Raw genomic sequence first — 20,764 nt, forward strand, 5'->3', positions numbered from 1 at the left:
TGCGATTCTTATTTATTCACTTTGTTTTGAATTAATCATGCATTTTCTCATAGCTTTGAGATTTTGATATGATTGTTTATTTTTAGAATGACATTGTAGGGTAGGTGGGAGAGGCTGGATCTGGTTGATTTGAACATAAAACCAGTAGAATATTTAGGCTGGATATGGCTGGTTTGAATACCAAAGGGTTAAAAGAATGTTCTTAGATTCCTTCTTAACCATTAGTTTTTACTAATTGAAAAAGAAAATTTAATGAAGTTGCTGATATATTTATGTTAATTCAATAATTATGGTCTTTAAGGTGGTGAACTGGCAAAACCATTAGCATGCCAAACATAATGCTTAGTGACATTTCGTCTGTCCTTATGTTCTGAGTTCAAATTTTGTGGAATTTGCCTTTCATCCTTACAGGGTTGGTATAATTGATGAACCCCTTTCTTGAAAAGGCAGGCCTTGTGCCAAAATTTGAGACTAATAAATATGGCCTTTCAAATCAAAAACAAAGTTAATCTTTTAGATATCAACCTGTCTGAGATTGCCCTTTTTATAATACTAGACCACCTTTATAACCCTTTGGCATTCAAATTACTCTATCAAATCTAATGTATGTTTATTTACCTTGTTTTCAGTTAATCATGCATTATCTCATAGCTTCAAAGTTTTGACACTATGATTTCTTTATTTTTAGAATGACATTATGGGATAGATACAAGGGGCTGGATCTGGCTGGTTGACCATAAAACAGATAGACTATTTAGGCCAGATATGGCTAGTTTAAATGCTAAAGGGTTAAAATCTTTATTTAAATTATAATTTTTAGAACCTTTTATGTTCTAAACAACCGAGTTAATAATAACTGTTGTATTGCAAACCACTTCCACTATCATTATTTTTAAGCTTTATTGAAACAGATGTGCAATGTATGTTATTAGAAATATGATAATAAAATAATTAAAATTCACATTAGTTTTGACACTCTGTAAAGCTGTCAGGTAAAACCTCAATAGTTTTTCCTATCCCATATTTTATCTTCCCCTGTTTTGAAGTGCTAGCAAGGTTATATTAAGAATGTTGCATCCCATCCACGCAGTTCTGGGTTCAGTCCCATTGTATGACTGAAAAAATCCTGTGTGTGTGTGTGTGTGTGTGTGTTCATGTTTTGGTTTTACATCGTAGCTGTAAATTGAGTTCCAATATTCTGCAAGGACATGTCCTAGAAAATATCACCTTGCTTGGAAACAAGTGAGGGTCGGTAATAGGAAAGGGGATCTGGCCATAGAAAATCTGTCTCAGTAAACTCATCCAACCCATGCAAGCATGGGAAAGTGAATTTTAAACTGACAGCAGTGATCATTTTTTTTTTTTTGATGATGATCCACTTTCATGTAACAGCTTAAAAATCTGCTTGAACACAACATAACTGGTTTCTACTTCTTGTGGACAGAAGTGTGGTTTTGTGATGCTCATGCACTTCAAACATAAGTGAAATTGCTAGCCGAGAAATAAAGTCAGGTTGCACACTCTACACATGCCTCTCTCGCCTCTTCATTTCTCATGTAACTTAATCATATCCAATGGCAGGTAAAGAGTGTGTGTAATCTGGAACAAATTCAAAAACGCTTTACTTTCAGGTTTGCTCTTTGTCTTTCTCAAATCAACTGAAAATGGATCTTTATAGTAGTGTACTTCAAAAGTTGCAGAAGCTAAGGTGGTTAGGTGTTTTAGTTTCCAGGGAAAACTATGAGAAAAGGGCATTTCACTCCATGGTCTTTTTTCCCCCCTGCACTCTCATATATATATATATCAGGGACTGCATTATATAACACATCCCTCAAGGAAGATTTGGTTGTGTTTCTTGAACCCCTTGGTGGCTAGAAGTTACCCTCAGAGGTTGTAATTCCATATTTTGTGAAGGTTGAAAAGAATGATTAAACCAGTGTTTCCCAACTTATTTTCCCCCAGGCCCCACTATAACTTTCCAGAAAAATGTATACCCCACCAGTGATTGCAAAAAAGTATAGGTGTAGTATGTTTGCTGTAAAAAAAAAGATATTCACAATTCCATGCCCCACTAAAAAAAAAAGGATCTTACTTTCCACCACAGGTTTTTGCTGGCCCCACCATGGGGTGTGTGCCCCATGTTAGGAATCACTAGGTTAAATGCTGGCTAGGAATATATAGTAATCATAGGTAGATTTAAGCTGGTCATATTTGGTCAAAATGTTCTATTTTATGTTCAAACTAACCAAATACAGTCTCTTACACTCACTTTACTATGTCATACTGAAAATATGCAATCCCATCATTGAAATCTCAAAGCTACAATATAAGGCATAATTAATTCGAAACAGTGTGAATAAGTAAGCATTATTTGACAGTAAAAGGTGCATGACTCAGTGGTTAGAGGGGGACAGGCTTACAATTACAAAGTAGTGGGTTTGATTCCTGGACCGGGTTGTGTGTTGTGTCCTTGAGCAAAACACTTTATTTCACGTTGCTCCAGTTCGCTCAGCTGTAGAAATGAGTTGTGATGTCATTGGTGCCAAGCTGAATCGGCCTTTGCCTTTCCCTTGGATAACACTGGCAGCGTGGAGAGGAAAGGCTGGTATGCATGAGTGACTGCTGATCTTCCATAAACAATTTTGCCTGGACTTGTGCTTCGGAGGGTAACTTTCTAGGTGCAATCCCATGGTCATTCATGACCAAAGGGGATCTTTACCCTTTTTACATTTGACAGTAATCTGAAAGTTAAAGGATTAAAGTGTTTCAATCATGAAAATGTGTTTTCAAGTTAAAAGGCATTTAAAGTGGCCATATCCAGCCCAAATATTCCATGTGTCTCATACTCCAACTGACCAGATTCAACCTTTTACACTTATCTTCAGTCTCATTCTAAATATAAACAATAACATTGTTGAATTCTTGAAGCTGTGCGATAATGCATATTTAACCCACCCTTTAGCATTCAGATTACTCTGTCAAATATAATGCTTAATTGTTCACATTGTTTTGAATTGATCCTGCATTATTTTGTAACTTTAAGATGTCATTAATGTGAGTGTGATGGGCTGAATCTGGCCAGTTTTAGAAGTCCTAAAGGGCTAATTCAAAACAATGTGAATAAATATTACCTCTGACAAAGTAATCTGAATGCCTAAGGGTTAAAAATACCAAACCTAGGAGTAATGTATTTGATAGTAACAAAGTGTGGTCTTGTTTGGTGGATGGAATTAAATCTGTTTACATACAGTTCCCCGCAGGAGCTTCAACAACACTACACAATTTTATGTATGTTAGATGCGCTCGGATAGTTGAAAGGTTGAACTATATATATGATAGTCTTTCGGTTTCTGTGTACTGATTCCACTCCTATGGCTATGGTTGGCTTGGGGCTATAGTAGAAGACACTTGACCATGGTGCCATGCAGTGGGGTTGAATCTGAAATCATGGTTGGGAAAGCAGGTTTTTTAACCACTCTGCTATACATGGGATATAAAGAATTCTTGAGCATATGAAATGGAATAAAGAGAATTGTGTGTAGTCTGCATGTGCAGGGGTAAATCAGAAAAATTAGGAACATGTGATTTGATTAGGTGTCAAACCAGAGCTGACTATATTACTGGTGTTGTGCTTTATGAATTAATAGTAGGAGGTTGGTGCATTCTTCTGACTTGCCAGCTCCTGTCGAACCATCCAACCCATGCCAGCATGGAAGGAGGATGTTAAGTAAGGATGATGATGATGAAGGTAACTATGTAATAAGAGGTGGACAATTGAAGGCATGTGTTTGTGGTTAGACTAAACATCAAAACACCGAACCTTACGAATGAGCTGAGGAAGAGAATTATGATAAATGAGGATATTGCAAATGTTTAGATATCCAGCTGATATTAAGGTCGATGTTTTTTTTTTATATTTTGACTTTCTTTGCATGACTTAATGACAGAAATGTTTTACAGTTGGATACCTTTCAGAATTAGGATAAAAATACAAAAGAAAAAAAGGAATAAAACTATACAAAAATCAGTTTGAGGATGAGATAGTATCATTCTCAAGCTACTATTTGTTAATGAAAAGACAAACTATTTAATTTTTATGTGATTGTATGTGTTCATTTGTTGTACAATATAGTTCATATCAACATTTCTTCATTTTAATTAGTTGCTAATTACAACTGTATAGAAATTACTGTTGAATAAAAAGCATGTGTGCTTTTTAAATTAGTATTTAAGGTAATGTTATGTGCTCCATCCATTTTATTTTAAGCTTCTTTTGATACACAAGTTTATTATTATTAAGGCGGCAACCTGGCAGAATCATTAGCACGCTGGGCAAAATGCTTGGCGGCGTTTCATCTATCTTTACATTCAGAGTTCAAATTCCACCGAGATCAACTTTGCCTTTCATCCTTTTGGGGTCTATGAAATAAGTGTAACTCTGGGTTGATGTAATTGACAAACCCCTCCCTCAAAATTCCAGGCCTTGTGCCTATAGTAGAAAACATTATTATTATTATTAAGGTGTCAAGCTGGCAGAACTGTTAGTACACAGAGCAAAATGCTTAGTGGCATTTCATCCATCTCTACATTCTGAGTTTAAATTCTGCTGAGGTGACGTTTTCATCCTTTTTGGGTTGCTAAAATAAATACCAGTTGTGTACAGGGGTCAATGTAATTGCTTTGTCACATTGGGCAAAATGCTTAATGGTACATTCTGAGTTCAAGTTCTGCCAAGATTGACTTCACTTTCCATCCTTTCAGGGTCAGTTTTCTTTCCTCCTCTTTCTTCAACTAACTTTTTTAACCATGTAATAAATATTACATTCCCCCTACCCCATATGGACGCTTCTCTCTCCCTCTTTTTGTCTCACTCTCCACCTTATCCTCTTTTTCTTTCTCTTCTGTTTCCCTTCAATTAATCACATGAAAGCATTACAATTACATTCCCTCTACCTCATGCCGTGGACGCTTCTCTCTCCCTCTTTTCTCTGCTTTTGTTTCTCCCTTGTTTTCTCTAATCACATGGAAGCATTACCAACAGGCTAAGTAACACAATGGCAAGCAGAATGATTCAAGACAATATGAATAAATAAGCATTACAGTTGAGAGAATAATCTGAATGTTAAAAGCTTAACCTTTTAGCATTTAAACCAGCCATATCCGGCCCAAATATGTCTCCTGTTTTATGTTCAAACTGGTCAGATCTAGCCCCTCACACCCACCCTACAATGTCATTCTAAAAATAGGCAACTACATTAAAATCTCAAAGCTGTTAGACAATATATGATTAATTCACAACCAACAACTGGAGTCTGGACATCTCCATGCCAGCATGGAAAGTGGACTTTAAACAACAATGATGATGATGACATTTGGCAGAATAATTTGAACACAAAAGGGTTAAGCCATCCTCTCTTCTACCTCCCTTTTGGGTTTCAGGTTATGGCCTGATGTGTTATCCAAAATGTTGGTTTCCTTAGTGTAGTCTCCTTTCAGATTTTGCTGCACCATGTCATGTTTCCCTGAGGAAAGGAGGCCTTCTTCTCCCAGTTCATGTTGGTTTTGAAATGTTATTGATGCTTTTGTAACATTGTTTCTTTCTAATTAGGAGTGTTTGCTCTACACAGATGTATTTTTGCTTCTGGGAAGAGGTGGTCCATATTCGTTGGGCCTCTGTCTTTTGACCTGTCCATTGTGGGAGGCCTCACTAGGAGCTTGTGCTCCACTGGAATAACTCTCAGGATCAGTGAGGCAAACAAGCTACCACAAGGACTGGATCTTGTGGTGGTTCATCCCCCTGGGGAGTCAACATAAAAACACCAGTCAAAATATGGGGTTGATTTAATTAGCTAATACCTCCCCTCCTAAAATTTCAGACCCTTTAACTATGTTAAAAGTATTAGTTGCTGTTTTATATCTATTTCTACCAGTAATGCAGATGAGCAAATTTGACTATTTGCATACTGTTGGTAAACTAGATCCTTTTCTTTATTAATGATTGTCTCTCCTTTGGATAGTAGTAGTAGTAGTAGTTGTTGTTCAATCCCCAACTTTATTCTTCTTGATTATAACCTATTGTTGCCATAAATAACACTGAGACTCCTATATATAGTTATTCTCCTCTTGTGTTCGTAAGAAGCATGGAATCCCTCTGCAGAATTTCAAGGAAGAATGTATGTATGCATATATACATCATATATACACTCGCGTATGTACATATACATGTGTTTGTGATTGCTTTAGTCAACTGTACTTTACTGTAGTTATAGCAGCATTTAACCCTTTAGCCTTTAGAATTTTTCTGTCAAGTGTAATACTTATTCATTTACATTGTTTTAAATTAATCAAGCATTATCTTGTAGCTTCAAGATTTTGATGGTGTGATTATTTTTTGGAACGACATTGTAGGGTAGATGTGAGAAATCAGTTTTCTGGCTGGTTTGAACATAAAACAAGAATATTTGGGCTGGATATGGCCAGTTTAAATACTAAAGGGTTAATAGAACATTGGGTCAATGTGTGATTGGCAATGATATCAGGAATGGCTGTCTGAATAAAGCCAAAAGATAAATGTTGTTTACCTATGAGGGAGTAGATCAGTCTCGACATCACCTTGAAAGATGCAGAAGGGCTGGCATGAGAGCACTGGTGGATCTGGTTGGCTCTATGCATGATGATGTCTCTGGGATCACTAACTTGGAATGACACCAGCCAAATCAAGCAAGAGCATGAAGCCAGCCAGCCAAGAGACTAGAAGGAAGCAGAAGTAATATCTTGCTTCTCAAGAGTACTATTAATGACTGCAGTAAGATTCTGAAATTGTGCATAACTTCGCAGTCATCAGTCTTTGTTTATTTATTTATTATTTTGTATGTTTTTTTTCCACCACTTACTGTTCAGCATTGAAATAGGAGTGTAGCCAGGTAAGTTGAGGAAGGCAATTACATGTTTTGCTTAACGAGTGCATACTACTGGTTAGGAAATGTTTGAATTCATGGTTGTTATCGTCCAGGAAATATAATTTTAGCATTTTTGAAATTGTGAATGAAAGAACCTAAGGAATTGATGCGCATGAAAAATAGCAAAGATGATTATTGCAATCTGATTCTCATGTTTTACCTTTTTTTAACAAATTAGTATCAACTTTATTGCTTAAATCTGTTTTTCCATGCTGGAATATGTTGGATGGCTCTCTAGGGTAGCATCAAGGATCATGTTTGTGGAATCTTATCTTACTTGGTCTTCTAATGATGATTATTATTTAACATGACCTGGTACCAGGTACCACAAGGGAAAAGTATCCAGTACACCCTGTTAAGTGGTTGGCATTAGGAAGGCACTCAGCCATAGAAACCCTTCCAAAGTATGCTTTGGAGCTCTCTAGATACTTGGCTCCTGTTAAACTGTCCAATCTGTGCCAGCACAGAATGTGGCTGTTAAATGATAACTTTGTAAGTGAATGTAATGTCATTTTGCAGACAGGCTAATTGAATGAGACAATTGGAATTTTGCTTTTTGTCTGAGTTTGTGTGGTGAAGAGTTTGAATCTTTCATTTCTGTATTAATAGTCCAACATCTCAACCCACTTTGTGTTTAGTAAAATTAATTGGAAATGGTAGATTTCGTAGTTAACAATTAATTACTGTTCTGTTGAATGCATAATGATTATAACATCTGACATCAAAGTGGATTTATTGAAGTATTCAGCTATCCTGTGTTTGAGGTCAGTTTGCTACCATTGTATGTTTACTTAAGCAATCTTTATGATGGTTTTAGCTACTATCTTAGGTTAGCTTTTAGACGCAGTGACACCTCTATAGACATGCTAATGATATAAAGTAGTGTGCATGAAACTGTACCGCACAAGTATTTCTTTGAAAACATCAATGCAACCCACAGAACATGCTGTACTTCAGTCTGCTCTTCAGTATTTCACCCATCACCATGCAATCATTAGGATCCATTGCAACTCCTTCTGTAATATCAACAACGTTAGTCAGTGTTGTTATTTTAAAGTGCCGATAAACATCTGCTCACTCTATATTGGATTTCTTAGGCATTCCTTTCCTTCCTGCAGGATTGCATGTCAGTATGTGAATATGTGAATAGCCAGTGTTGTTTGCATTGTATGTTTGTTTCATGGAGTTTTACAGAGTCATGTGATAAAGTTTATTGATCACTGGGAAATAAATTTATCACATAGGTGTCAGTAATCTTGAAATATATTTAATTAACAATTTATTTTAGGATCTTTTTGTTGCAGTCTTCATTCTGAAATCTTTTAATACATCCTGTTTGAGTTTGAGAAATTCTCAAATGCCGATAAGTTTCCTGATAAGGAGTTGATTTTCTTAGTGTGAACTGTTTTGTTGATTAATTTGTTTATTATAGTTTTATTTATTTTTACTTAATCTCTGAAGGTTTTTAACATGGGCACGAGATGTTGAATTTTGGGGAAGGATACAGTCCATTAAGATTGGCCTCCAGTTTCTGGCTGATGCACATTCAGCCTTGGTGGGATCTGAAATCAAAATGTAAAGGACATAGCTAAATACCATAAGTCCTTTTACTGCTCCCGATTCTTCACTTGAATCAATAATAGCTTGGTCTGCAACTCTTTTACTGTAGAAAGCAGTTTTATGTACCAATCTATCTTTTGTTGAGGAATATCATGGATTAAACTATTTTCTGTTGAGACATGTTGAGTTTATTGAGGCAGTGTGACTACCAGAAAATACTGATTCTATTTTTTGGTAGATATTTAACACCATTACTGGAATAACCATGAAATTTAATTTCACAGTTAATGTGTTAAAGACTAATGAAATATATAAGTTTCTTGTATTTGATACACAGTTGCAGTTTTATCAATGTAGATAATTTCACAAAATAGTTTGAAATATGAAGTTTATATTTAGTTGATGTCTATATTTGTTTTCAATCAAAATGGTTCAACAAATCTCTGTATACATTTATTATGAAGTTATTTATATGTCTGATATATTCTGAGTACATCTACTTTGTTCAGGGTGTCGATTTCACTTTGCTAAAATGGTTAACTGTAGAAATTATATCCAGATGTAAAACCTTTCTTCAACAATATGGAGATAAAATTTTAGGAAAGCCATCTTGTGTGTGCTTGATAAAATACTATATTGCTAGGAGTGTCAAATATACATCTCTCAGCAATGTTTAGTCTAGCCCCACCCCCGCTGTCTGGTGGGAAGAAAAAATTAGTTTAAAAATTTTAAAACATTGTGCAATGTGTATGTTGCCAGGGGTGCATTTAGGATTGTAGCCTGACAAGAGTTGTGTTTAATCCCAGTTCTGATGAAGTCAATTCAGTGTATCTTAGGGAATCTTTTAGTTCAAATCAATGGAAAAAGAAGCTTATGAATTCATATATACTAAATAATGTGACCTATTTCTCCTTTACTATATCTATATAACAGTAAATTGTCCCATGCATATATTCAGTATCCTTGACCAGACACATGTCACACTACCAAAAATTTGATTGAACCACTAACTCAGCTGTTCTCAAAATTCAGAATGCCATTAATGGGAGCTGTGAACCATTGATTCTTTGGTTGATAGGTCAATAACCTGTTAAATTTGTTGTAGGAGGCAGCTCTCTGGAATTAGTAAATTATAGATGCATATTCTCATGTATGATATAATAATCCACATATCTTAACCATTGTGTGGTATTACAACAATCTTTCTTACGCAAATGTTTACTTAAACATGATACTTTCTCTCTCTTTCCATTAATATAGGAACATTTATTATATCTATGTAGTATTTATTTAAGAAGAATGTTTTGAGACAAAAGAGTCTTTATCATTAAGAAATGTTCTATCAGTAGCCACATATTTGGGAATTCCTTTCTGTTTGGTATTATATATTGACGTCAGTTTACTAGGCGTGGCATATGCATTTACCCATTATTTAAACCTAATAAGTCATGTATTCTAGTTGAGAAAAGGTTAAGGGTGGCTGGCTATTTTGAATCAGAATATACTTATAAAATATAACAATCAGCCCATAGACTTTCATGTCTTCTACTATAGCTTCGGACCAACCAGAGCCTTGTGAGTGGATTTGGTAGATGGAAACCGAAAGAAGCCTGTCCTGTGTGTAATATGTATTTGTATGTGTCTCCCCCCCCCCCCCAATGGCTATCACTTGACAACTGATGCTGATGTGTTTATGCCCCCATAATTTAGTGGTTTGGCAAAAGACCGATAGAATAAGTACTAGGCTTACAAAGAATAAGTCCTGGAGTTGATTACTTCAGCTAAAAACCCTTTAAGGCAGTGCTCCAGCATGGCCACTGTCAAATGACTGAAACAAGTAAAAGAATAAAACCCAAAACATTTTATGATAAAATGAATATTGGGTAAATATGTGGAATTGGTAGAAATTTAGGGTGAACTTTGGTATGCTATACATCTAGAATGAGGCTAGTACTGTAAATTATTTTTGCTTTTAATACTGCTTCCATGAAAATTAAAAGGAAGAACTTAATGAGTACATAACTGCCAGTGATGATTTACAGCAAAGGAACATGGGCTCTCAACGCTACCAATCATGAATGCTCTTGCTGTAGCCCAACAGAAAATGGAACAAATCATGCTTGACATCACATTGCAGGACAAGAAAGTCAATGACATGAGAACCGTCAAGGAGAACAAATATAGATGGACTGGCTACATCATGCGACTGAAGGACAGCAGATGGACAAGGTGCTCGAATGGACACCAAGACAATGGACAAAATCAAGAGGCTGACCAAAGACAAGATGGCGAGATGATCTCACCCACTACTTAGGGCCTACATGGCCATGACTGGTCAGAGAGACACAGCAGTAGGAGTCCAAGAAGGGGTTCCTCCTTCAGGAATGATGAAGCCCTGCTTGAAGTTAAAGGTTGACACTTTATATCTCTTTCTGAGCAGTCCATAAGTACCAGTAATTGTATCAGTTCAATTGTTGACCTTACATCTCACTCTCTGGAATTAGTCTAGTGTCTAAATCAAAAACATGTTAATTTGATTATGAAAAGCCAAATTTCTGTCACTTTGGATAACATTCTATTTAAAGAGAATATAAATTGTTTTTGTACAGCAATTATTTTTTTTTATTTGGTCTTATGCTCATTATTTTTAGAAATTTTTTTCTTTTTGTGATTGTATTATAGTTGATATATAGATACACAGACAAGTGGTTAGGAAACTTTTCAGTTACCTTTTCCAAAGGCACAGATCTTGCACTTTAAGCATCTTAAATTATCACTGCAAATAATTTGAATTTCAATATGGTGTTTCAGAGAGTAAGTGGTGTGTGTACATTATTAGCTAATTCATTTTCTTTGAGTATAAACTGTAAGCAATCTACTTGCTCATGCCTGTATATTTGTTGTCATTTTAAATTTCATTATTTTATAAATTGTGTGAATCTAGTTTATTTCACTCATATAGCTAATGCTCTTGAGAAAGGAATGAGGTTCCATAATCTTATGTGTTTTTGAAGGTAATCAATATTTTGTCCTAGAGAATAAGCTTATCAAAAATAGGTCACCGACGAAGAAGTTCAGTTCAGCTAATTCTTAACCTTTTGGCTGCTGATCTAGATATTTGTTCAAGAAATTCCCTCTCCTCATACATGCTCAAAAAATGTTTTCACAAAAATGTTTGTACCTGTAGATTTTTGTTTTGTGACTTGGTAACAGAAGTGAATGACTAGGTCCGGTGCTGTTATAGTGACATCTTGTGCATCATCTTCTAAACCAATAGTGACTGCAATGCTATGCAAACTCTTATTTATTATCAATTGGTGCAGAACTATTTTCGCTTTCCAAATTGCTCTCTTACTAACGGATCGCTCCTTATTGAAGTCTAATATTCGATCTATTGCCTGATCAGTTGATAGTTTTCTCCAGGCCATTTTTTGGTGATTTAAATCTGCGAAACATGGGGGGGAAAATTTCACCCAAATCCACAAGCTTACTTCCCCTTATAAGAGCCATAGGTCATATGAATCAAGGTCTTTGATTGGTCAGAAGGTTGCTAGGCGATTTGTTTATAAACAAGGACAGTTAGCAGTTGTTAGATCTGCTGCTCATATTGCGAGCACTTCAAAACATTGTGGCTGATAATTCAGCCACTTATATTTAGAGAATTAAAGAGCAGACATCTTAAATGGAACAAGAGTTTTCAAAATAGAGATTCCAGATTGGATTTTTTCAGAATTGTGTGAGATTTTAGTTACAATTTTCGGTTTACTAAATTCTTTTATATAAAATTTTTAACTTGTTCATAAATATTGTATTTATTTATTGGATGATTTAATTTTAATATTTACTTGAATTCTTTAGAGTATCGTAGAGTCGTCATATATATATATATATATATATATATATATACATACATACCTACCATTATAAAAAAGGAAATTGTAATAAACAGAAGGAAGCCAACTATGCGTTTCATTCTCAGCTGTGGTACATTTTCAAAAACCTTCTTGTAAACAGCTGATTTGCAGCAGGTTGATTCCTTATGCTTGTGAGCTTTATAAGCATTGTTTAGTTACAACTTCTGTCTTTTTTGGTGGGTGGTGTTTCAGTTTAGCCTCTTCTCTTAGAATTTGCTGAATAATTAACCCCCAGATCAATGAGAATATTGGCATGAGATTCTGTTAATTTTACTTTTCTAAGAATCTGTAAAGTTACTGTGCACATATCTCTCTACTTAAAACATATTAGTGCTTGTTCATAAATATTGTATTTATTTATTGGATGGTTTAATTTGAATATTGATTTGAAGAAGGAGCCAAAATTAGTTACGCAGACAGTTTCCAGGTTTTGAACATCTGAGCTAGGAATATCCAAAGTTATAAACTGATCCCTGTAATGCCTATTATATTAAAATTCAAGTTATTGAACTGGTGGTCTACTTTGAAACTCCTGGAAAAAAATTGCTTGTTTTTAGCAGTTTGTTTGCTCAAGGAAGGATAATGTAACACTGCTCTATTTTAAATTGGACCACATAAGGTTTTATTTGGTTAAAAATTTTTTCTTGTGCTTATTCTCTTAACATTCCTCCAAAATGTGAATTTGATTGAATAGGTGGGGGGGCACCAATAAACATTGAAGAAATGTAAGGCTGCAAGCTGTCAGTGGCCAGAACAATTTAAAATGACAAAGTGTGAATGATAGTGCACGTAAAAGGTTTTAATCTCAGTAAAAGCTACAATTGTTACTAATGCAGTGGTTTAATTACTGAAACAGGCTTGGTAATTTGATTAGAGATTCAGAATCAGTGTATAAGTCTTGAGTTAGTGCAACAAAAGGCTTGATGTCTTTTCAAAAAGCTGCATGTGTAGCAAGTAAAGATAATTGCTGGGAAGAATTGTTTGCAAGTAGGGACTGCTCTGTTAATTTTTAAAGAGAGGGATAAAATTTGCACCATTCATAGTGCAAGGTAAAGCATGTTGAAAGATGTAGATTATTTGCTAGTGCAAATACATAATGTAGGTGAGACAGTTTGTTTTGGAGTAAAAATGCATAAAGGAAAAAGAGGTAAAGGTACTCCAGACCCTAATGTCTTTGACATTATTGTCTTTTATTGCTTAAGGATAGTGCACCAGGGGATTGCATGCCCAAGCCTTTTGCCTATGTGTTGCACTCTAAATCTAAAGGCATTTTGCTGAATCATTAAACCATATATTCTTTTTTTTGGAACACAAAAGCTTGAGTTACAAATGCTCTCTCAAAGATTCATTCCAGAACCATTTCTTTCCCCTTGCTACTATATATTATTGCTTACTCAAAATTCCCTTCCAGATTCTTGTTGTGCTTGACATCTCACTCCAATTTAAGGGTCATCTGTTTTATGCTCTAACATCACCCAGCTACATAATCAAAGTATTGAGCTTTCAGTTCACATCTGCTATAGGCACCATGGTCTTAAGTTGATCATATGCATTATGAATGGAATTTGGTATATGAAAACCTTGGGAACCCTTTCTGTATGAAATAGTAATAAATATAACAGAAACACATAGTGGTGTTTGAGCTATTGATTCCATTGGAAACTTGTAAACAACTGTTGGTCATAAAATGCATTATAGAAACATAGATGCTTCTAATAATGTATCTATTCATTCTTAATACACTCTGGCAGATTCAACAATATCTGATCTCTGTTGTTTTTTGTCATTAGAGAACTTCTCTCTTTAGACTGTGTGAGTTCATAACATGTAATTCATCAGTATAAGAGAGTTTTGATACCCCACAGTGTTTCAACCGCATTGTGTCTCCTCAGTCAAAGCTACACCACCAGACTGATAAGTTTGACAAGTGCATGAGCTCATGTTTATTTGGAATCAGCAAACAAAATCATTTGTTCATGTGTGCTGGTGTCTGCCAAGCAGATAATAATTCATGGGGTGCGTGCAGAACAGCAAGAATCCTAATGTGTTATGGACACATGAGGGAGTGCTGAAAAGCTCCTGGCTTTAAGGGGTCTCATGAAAGGCCTGGTTGGAGGCCCAACTTTCCAATTTTTTTTTTACAGGGCTTAGAAAAACTGAAGGACTGCTGCAATAAGTGTGTGAATCTGAGAGGGGAATATGTTGAATAAAACCATAATTAACCAATCCTCTTGTGTTTTCTTTTACCCAAAGCCAGGAACTTTTCAGCACCCCCTTGTATAGTCTAAAAGGAAAAGGTATTCTCTAATGGCACGAAACAACAGTGATCAGATATTCACATTTGTATCTGGTAAAACATTAAGAAAGAATGAACAGACATTATTGTTTGGATTCTCACTGTTTGTGCACCTCTTGAATTATTAGATACTTTTTATACATTTCCAATAAGTTGTGGGTATTGGTATATAATTTTGGGGAATCTAATCCTAGTTTATTTAACTCTCATACTACAGAATTTATGAAATGTTGCAAGTGAAGGCTTCTGCCATGACTTAGCTGGCATAGTAAACCATACTTGAATCATTTTTGCCCAATAAATTCTTTTTGCTGTTAAAGTACTTGTATTCTGTTGGTGTGGGCGAGCTTATTTATTTCTGTTGAAGCTTCATGTGAATAGCTGCAAAATTGATTATTATTAAATATTTGACATATTGATCGTTTATTTATATACGTTTGCGTCAATAGGATTTCTATGAGGTTGTTTCAGAAGTAATTTTTATCTCTGAGTGTATGAATGGCATGACCTACTCTTTTCATTGACAGGTGTTGTTATTTCCCATGGACATATGGTGGCGAATTTCTTTCTTTCTTTCTTTTCCTTTTTTTTTTTTTCCATTTTAATGCAAAAAAAATAGTCTATCAAAGGAAAAGACAAAAACAACTGACAGAAAGCAAGAAAGATTAGAATCAAGTTTTTCTTTAAACAGACATTGATTGCAATTGAGAATATTTGCAAGTGTTTAGTCTATTGTTCCTAGTTAGTGCATACCATCGTTGTTCTTAACTGATTACATACTATATCCATCTCAACCCACCTGAAATGTCACTTCTACCTTGGCCTTGGCCCCATATCAGAATATCGTCTTGAATTCCCTTCCTGCCTGTGGTTTCCTTCAGATATGAAACTGAGTAAAAAGACACATAGACCTTAATATATGGGAGGGTCCGCTGAAGTGATGGGTACAGTCCCTCCTAATTAAACCATAAAAAGAAATGTACTAGTCATGCTAGATTGGCAGTAAGTTGTTTGTAGTAGCAGTAGAACAAAGGAGGTAGGGGTTGATCTGAGATTGATCTATGCCACAGAACAATACAAGGTAGATTTGAGACAGGTGTAATATTGACTAATAAACTTTTTTGAGTGGATAACTGCTTGAAGTGCATATTCATTTTGAACATGTTTGCTGATCGGAATGAAACTGTAGTGAGGAAGAATTTGAGGGGAATGTAAGTTTGATGCATAATATAGATAACAGGTGGAGGAGGAGTGAGTTTTATTGATAAATATGGAATACAGTCAGCAAGTTTAGTGGTGGTGGATACAATTTTAACAGCATTAGAAGACATCACACTTCATTACATTGAATCAAAATTTAGCACCATTTTGTGTGTGTGTATGTTTAGTGGGGGTTGAAGTTTTGACACTACTTGACACATTCTCTTCCTATTAATTACTCATAGGAACACTTATATTTTGTAATGCAATCATAATATATGACAGAATATGTTAAATGCTTTATAAGTCAATACTGTGTCCTACTGTGTTAGCAGTGTTATTAAATCACATGTTTAAAGTTATCTCTGCAAATTATTCTATAGAAATTATAACCAACAATTAATTTGTTACGATGTTTCATATTTGAATATGTCTAATGTAATTGATTGAAGATGGAAAAATAGGTAATGGGTGTATATACCATATTTCAGGAGTTCTTACTCTTTCTTCAGCACCCATCCAACCCATTAACCATCCATGAACTCATTGCTTAAATATCCACTAAATATAGCAGTGTCACATTATTGGATATACCAATTTTACATATTAATCACAAACCTGGAAGCTTGTATGTACATGTTGATTACACCATATTGTAGGGACACCATATTTAGTTAAAACTATTGAAACCTGCATATGCACTCATTACCTATTTTTCCATCTTCAATCGCATTGTTGTTCACATTAGATGTGCTGGCTATAGTTTCTATAAAAAATCTGTGGAGATAACCTTAGCATGTGATATTCTCTTCCTTATGCTCTATGCAAAAATGTCTTTAGATATACTTATTAAAAGATTAAATTAAGCCTTTTTTATTATAAACTGGGGCTAAGTATGCTTGAATTCTACTTTGGTGCTCAATTTCCTGTCAATCATAACTAAATAAATAATCTTGCCGACATTCCTTTGGCTGAAGTTATATATATATATACAATTGTAATTAAATGTGTCTTTTTTAGTTTTGTCATTCAAATTCCTTGCTGAAAGGTCTTCAGCTTCTCACAAATACACAAATAAAACTTTAATTTCAAGTATTTTATTATTTGTATATCTTTAAATCTGTTTTGGCAATTAGAAGTAAAAGATAAGCACAGTATCTAGAGTTTTTTGTTCCTGTTTTCTATAAACTGACAAAATATATGGGGTGGTTGATCCTGGCTTTTGTAGAATTCAAGTTGGCTAGAAATCTTGCAAGTTAGAATAATAGTTTATTGCTATTAACTCCACAAATGAGAACTAGATTCTATTTCATATTAACTTGATCCCAATAGAACCTGACAGTATTGTATCTTCAGTGAGATAAACTGAGGTAAGATTATGATCATATCATTTAATGCATGTGTTCCATTTTGGCATCAGTTTAACAGGATCCAATGAACCCAAGGACTGCATTGCACTCTAGTGATTTTTTGGCTTGGCTTCCACAGCTAGATGTCCTCCTTGATACCAACTACTTTACAGTTTGTACTGGGTGTTTTTTTTTTTTAGTGTCATCAGCACTAGTGAGGTTGCCATGAGTGCCCAGTGGGGAGGGGGGATTTTATGCTAGGAGAATAAGGGAGTGCCAACATTAATGAGGTCACTATGCACCTTGCAAGCTATCTAATACAATAAAAATGTCTGAGAGAGGTCACATGACTTTTAGAAAAGAGTGGCTTTCTCTAGGCAGATATAGAGTCTTACTTAACATTTGCAGATAATCTTATACTTTATTGAATTGACACAGTGTTACTTTATAAACTTCCAAAATGAACAAAGCACAAAAATCAATTCATCTGATTAGAGGATTCAAGAACATTGAGATCAAACCTTACTCCAAATTTGACAGTTGTCTACTCAGAAATATACGCTTGTCAAACACTCAGTGAGTTTTGATTTCAGTGTTCTTGAAACATCTAATCAAATTAGTTCATTTAGCTTTCATTCATTTGAGTTAGGGTAGGGTTTTATAAAGAGAAATATCAGTAACATTGTGTTAAGCCAATAAACCATACTCTTCACTTACAAAATGAATGAAAAATTAACCTTGTATCCAGGCAAAAGAAATTATTCTATATCTTTTTGTGTAAGCTTGGCTGTGTTTTCTTTACCAATCAAAAGCTCTCCATTCTGTATTCCATTACTTATACATTGTTGCATATGACTAAGAGACATTGTTCTCAACTGGCCCAGTTCTCCTCATTGTAAATACGTACTGTGGGCAGTGATAACAATGGGAGCTATCTATAATTGCACTAATGAGTTCAAATTCTGCTGTGAATGTCACTTTATGCTGGAGAGCTTCCCTTATAACAATTTTCTCTAGATACATCGTATGAACGTGCTGCTTCTATAACCTGATAATTATGGGACTTGTGACTTGCTGGTTGCCTTTGTGAGGCTTGATCACTCTTGATTGGTCTTTGTGATTTAGTTTTATAAATCTGAATATTCCATGTTCAAGTAAAGATTTAGAAAGAAATGGTTTTTTTTTTCTTCTTCTTTTTCCAACTGTTTCCTAAGGGTTTTTTTAAAGATAAATTTTGTTGTCATTCTGATTGCTCACACCTCAGCAGCCACACAGGGGATGGAAGTGTACATGCATGTGGATATGTCTGATGATTAGATGGTGGCAGTGATGCAACAAGATGTGGGATAAAGTCTATTACAGTTTCCATTTGTCCAGTTTCACAAGGTTTGGCTGACCTGAAACAATGGCAATAAAATACTCGGAATACTTATCCAAGTTGCCATTCTTTAGGATCAAACTCAGAACTACAACACTGTGAAGTAAGCTTAGCTAAGCAACCATGCCTACTACGCCCATTTGATCATTATTTCAATGTCCACTTTTCCACTTTGCTTGGGTTGGGTGGAAATTTTTGAGGCAGATTCTTTTACAGCTGGATGCCCTTCCTGTTGCTAACCATCAAATGTTTGCAATTGAGATAATATTTTCCCATTGCTAGACATGTTTTCATGGAAGATTTTGGGAAACAAAGGACACAGCTTTCATGAAAGTGACACTCATTTATGACACACACACACACACACACACAACGCTTTGGTTAACCCAGGGCTATAGTAGAAGATACTTAACCAAGGTGCCATACAATGGGACTGAACCCCAAACTACGTAGTTTGGAAGCAAACTTGTTACCACCCAGCCACTACTTGAAATCGCTTTTGTGTAAACTCTGTTTAGTCTATAATTGTTTTAAAATTTGATTTTAGTTGTCCAGTTATTGGTCTTCTGTTATGTGTTAAGGTTGGCAGTTAGCAAGTTTTGGTGTTGCAAGGTGTGCTTAGATAGTTGCTGTCCAGTTGTGGTGGTAGTGGTGGATGATAAAATGTTTAAAGACATCTAGTTGACACTCTGGAGATTGTTATATATGGTGTGCAACTATCTGATTAGTAAGGTGTCTGCTACCTAATTGTTTAAGTCGCCTGGTACATTTTTGTCTTTAGTTCAGACGTCTCATTGACCAGTCTGTAGACACTGCCCTTGATCTCTATTGAAGTAGGTATAAGAGCTCCGTTTATATCTCACACAGTTCTGGCAGTCAGACGGGTAAGTCTGCTTTGTAAAAAATTATTTTTCACTAAATATATCAACCCAAACATTTAACAAGGAAAAACAAGAAAAAAAGTTGTATTCAGTGTAAATAATATTTTTTTATCTTTGCATTTTTTAAATCTTTTCATGTTATGTGACGTAATTAAATTTCGATTAGAATTTGTGTCGATTAGTGAAGTTTTTACAGAATAAACTTACTTTATTTCTATCTATATTCTGAATTGTGCATGCTTGCTGCCAATTATTTCTAGACTTGCTTTTTTTTTTCCTGTTTGTTATTTTTTTTTTTAATCCTTGGTATTAGAGACATTTAATAATAATTCTATCACTTTATTATTAGAGTAGATATCACTTTACCTACAATTACTATTTTATCTTCCCTTCCTATGCTTGTATGATTTTTGCTGCTGTATGTATGTATATTATTCTCTCATAGGTCATGTTCTGGAAGATGTATTTCTAAATGTTTTCTTACGTAAATGCTGCCTTCTAAAATCATGAGTGAGTAATGTTTTAGATATCTAATAGTAATATTTAACTATTAGATAATCTAGCATGCTTTGACTCACACAAGCCACATGAATATTATATAGCAAACTCTAGATATCATCTGTCTTGTATTATTAATACCAGCACTTCTGAAGAATTCTGCTTTTAGGTATTAAAAAAAAAATGCAGGATGGTTTTTGATGTATGAATTAAATCAATACACCTCAATTCCATTTATAAGACATTTCAGTTTCAACTGCAACTGCTAAATTCAATTTAGAGAAATATGATCAGAATCGTTTACTGGGCACATTTGTCTCTCACAAAGCAGAAAAGCAGTCAAAATTTGATGTCTTCTTTGCTGTGTATTATAGCTATTAGGTTACTCTGTGACTTGGAAATATTTATTTTTAAATTAGGATTGTGGGTAGGTCAGTGCCTACTATTTTGTAGACAGTGTTCCGCTAGTCACTCTTAATTTTAGCTTCAACATTTTTTTTCAGTGAAGTATTCTAACTTTATTGACTGCCTTTTTATCAAAATGGTGTATTTTTTTGCTAATCTAAGCTATTTCAAAATCTAATCAGTATGTTAGTTGATAGACTGTTTCTGTTGACAATGGTTCCTTTACCTTAAGATTAATCCTTAAAAGGTATTTGACTGTGGATAGAAAAGAAATACAGTACACACACACACACACACACACACACACACACACACACACACACA

At 34.8% G+C, this 20,764-nt stretch overlaps 1 protein-coding gene across 5 annotated transcripts in view; it reads left to right on the forward strand.

Moving 5' to 3' along the window:
* The window catches only part of LOC106871259 (eukaryotic translation initiation factor 4 gamma 1), a 91,040-nt gene that overhangs the window by 19,596 nt on the left and 50,680 nt on the right, over positions 1 to 20,764 (forward strand). The window contains exon 1 of one of the 5 annotated variants that reach the window (XM_014917617.2): positions 12,111 to 12,255. The exons of the other annotated variants lie outside the window; for them this stretch is intronic. The gene's annotated coding sequence lies outside the window, so the exon portion shown is untranslated. Of the gene's footprint in view, positions 1 to 12,110; positions 12,256 to 20,764 lie in introns of those variants that run through there. 5 annotated transcript variants of the gene reach the window in all.

Source organism: Octopus bimaculoides, chromosome 25, assembly GCF_001194135.2.
Source record: "Octopus bimaculoides isolate UCB-OBI-ISO-001 chromosome 25, ASM119413v2, whole genome shotgun sequence".
NCBI classification, from domain to species: Eukaryota; Metazoa; Mollusca; class Cephalopoda; order Octopoda; family Octopodidae; genus Octopus; species Octopus bimaculoides.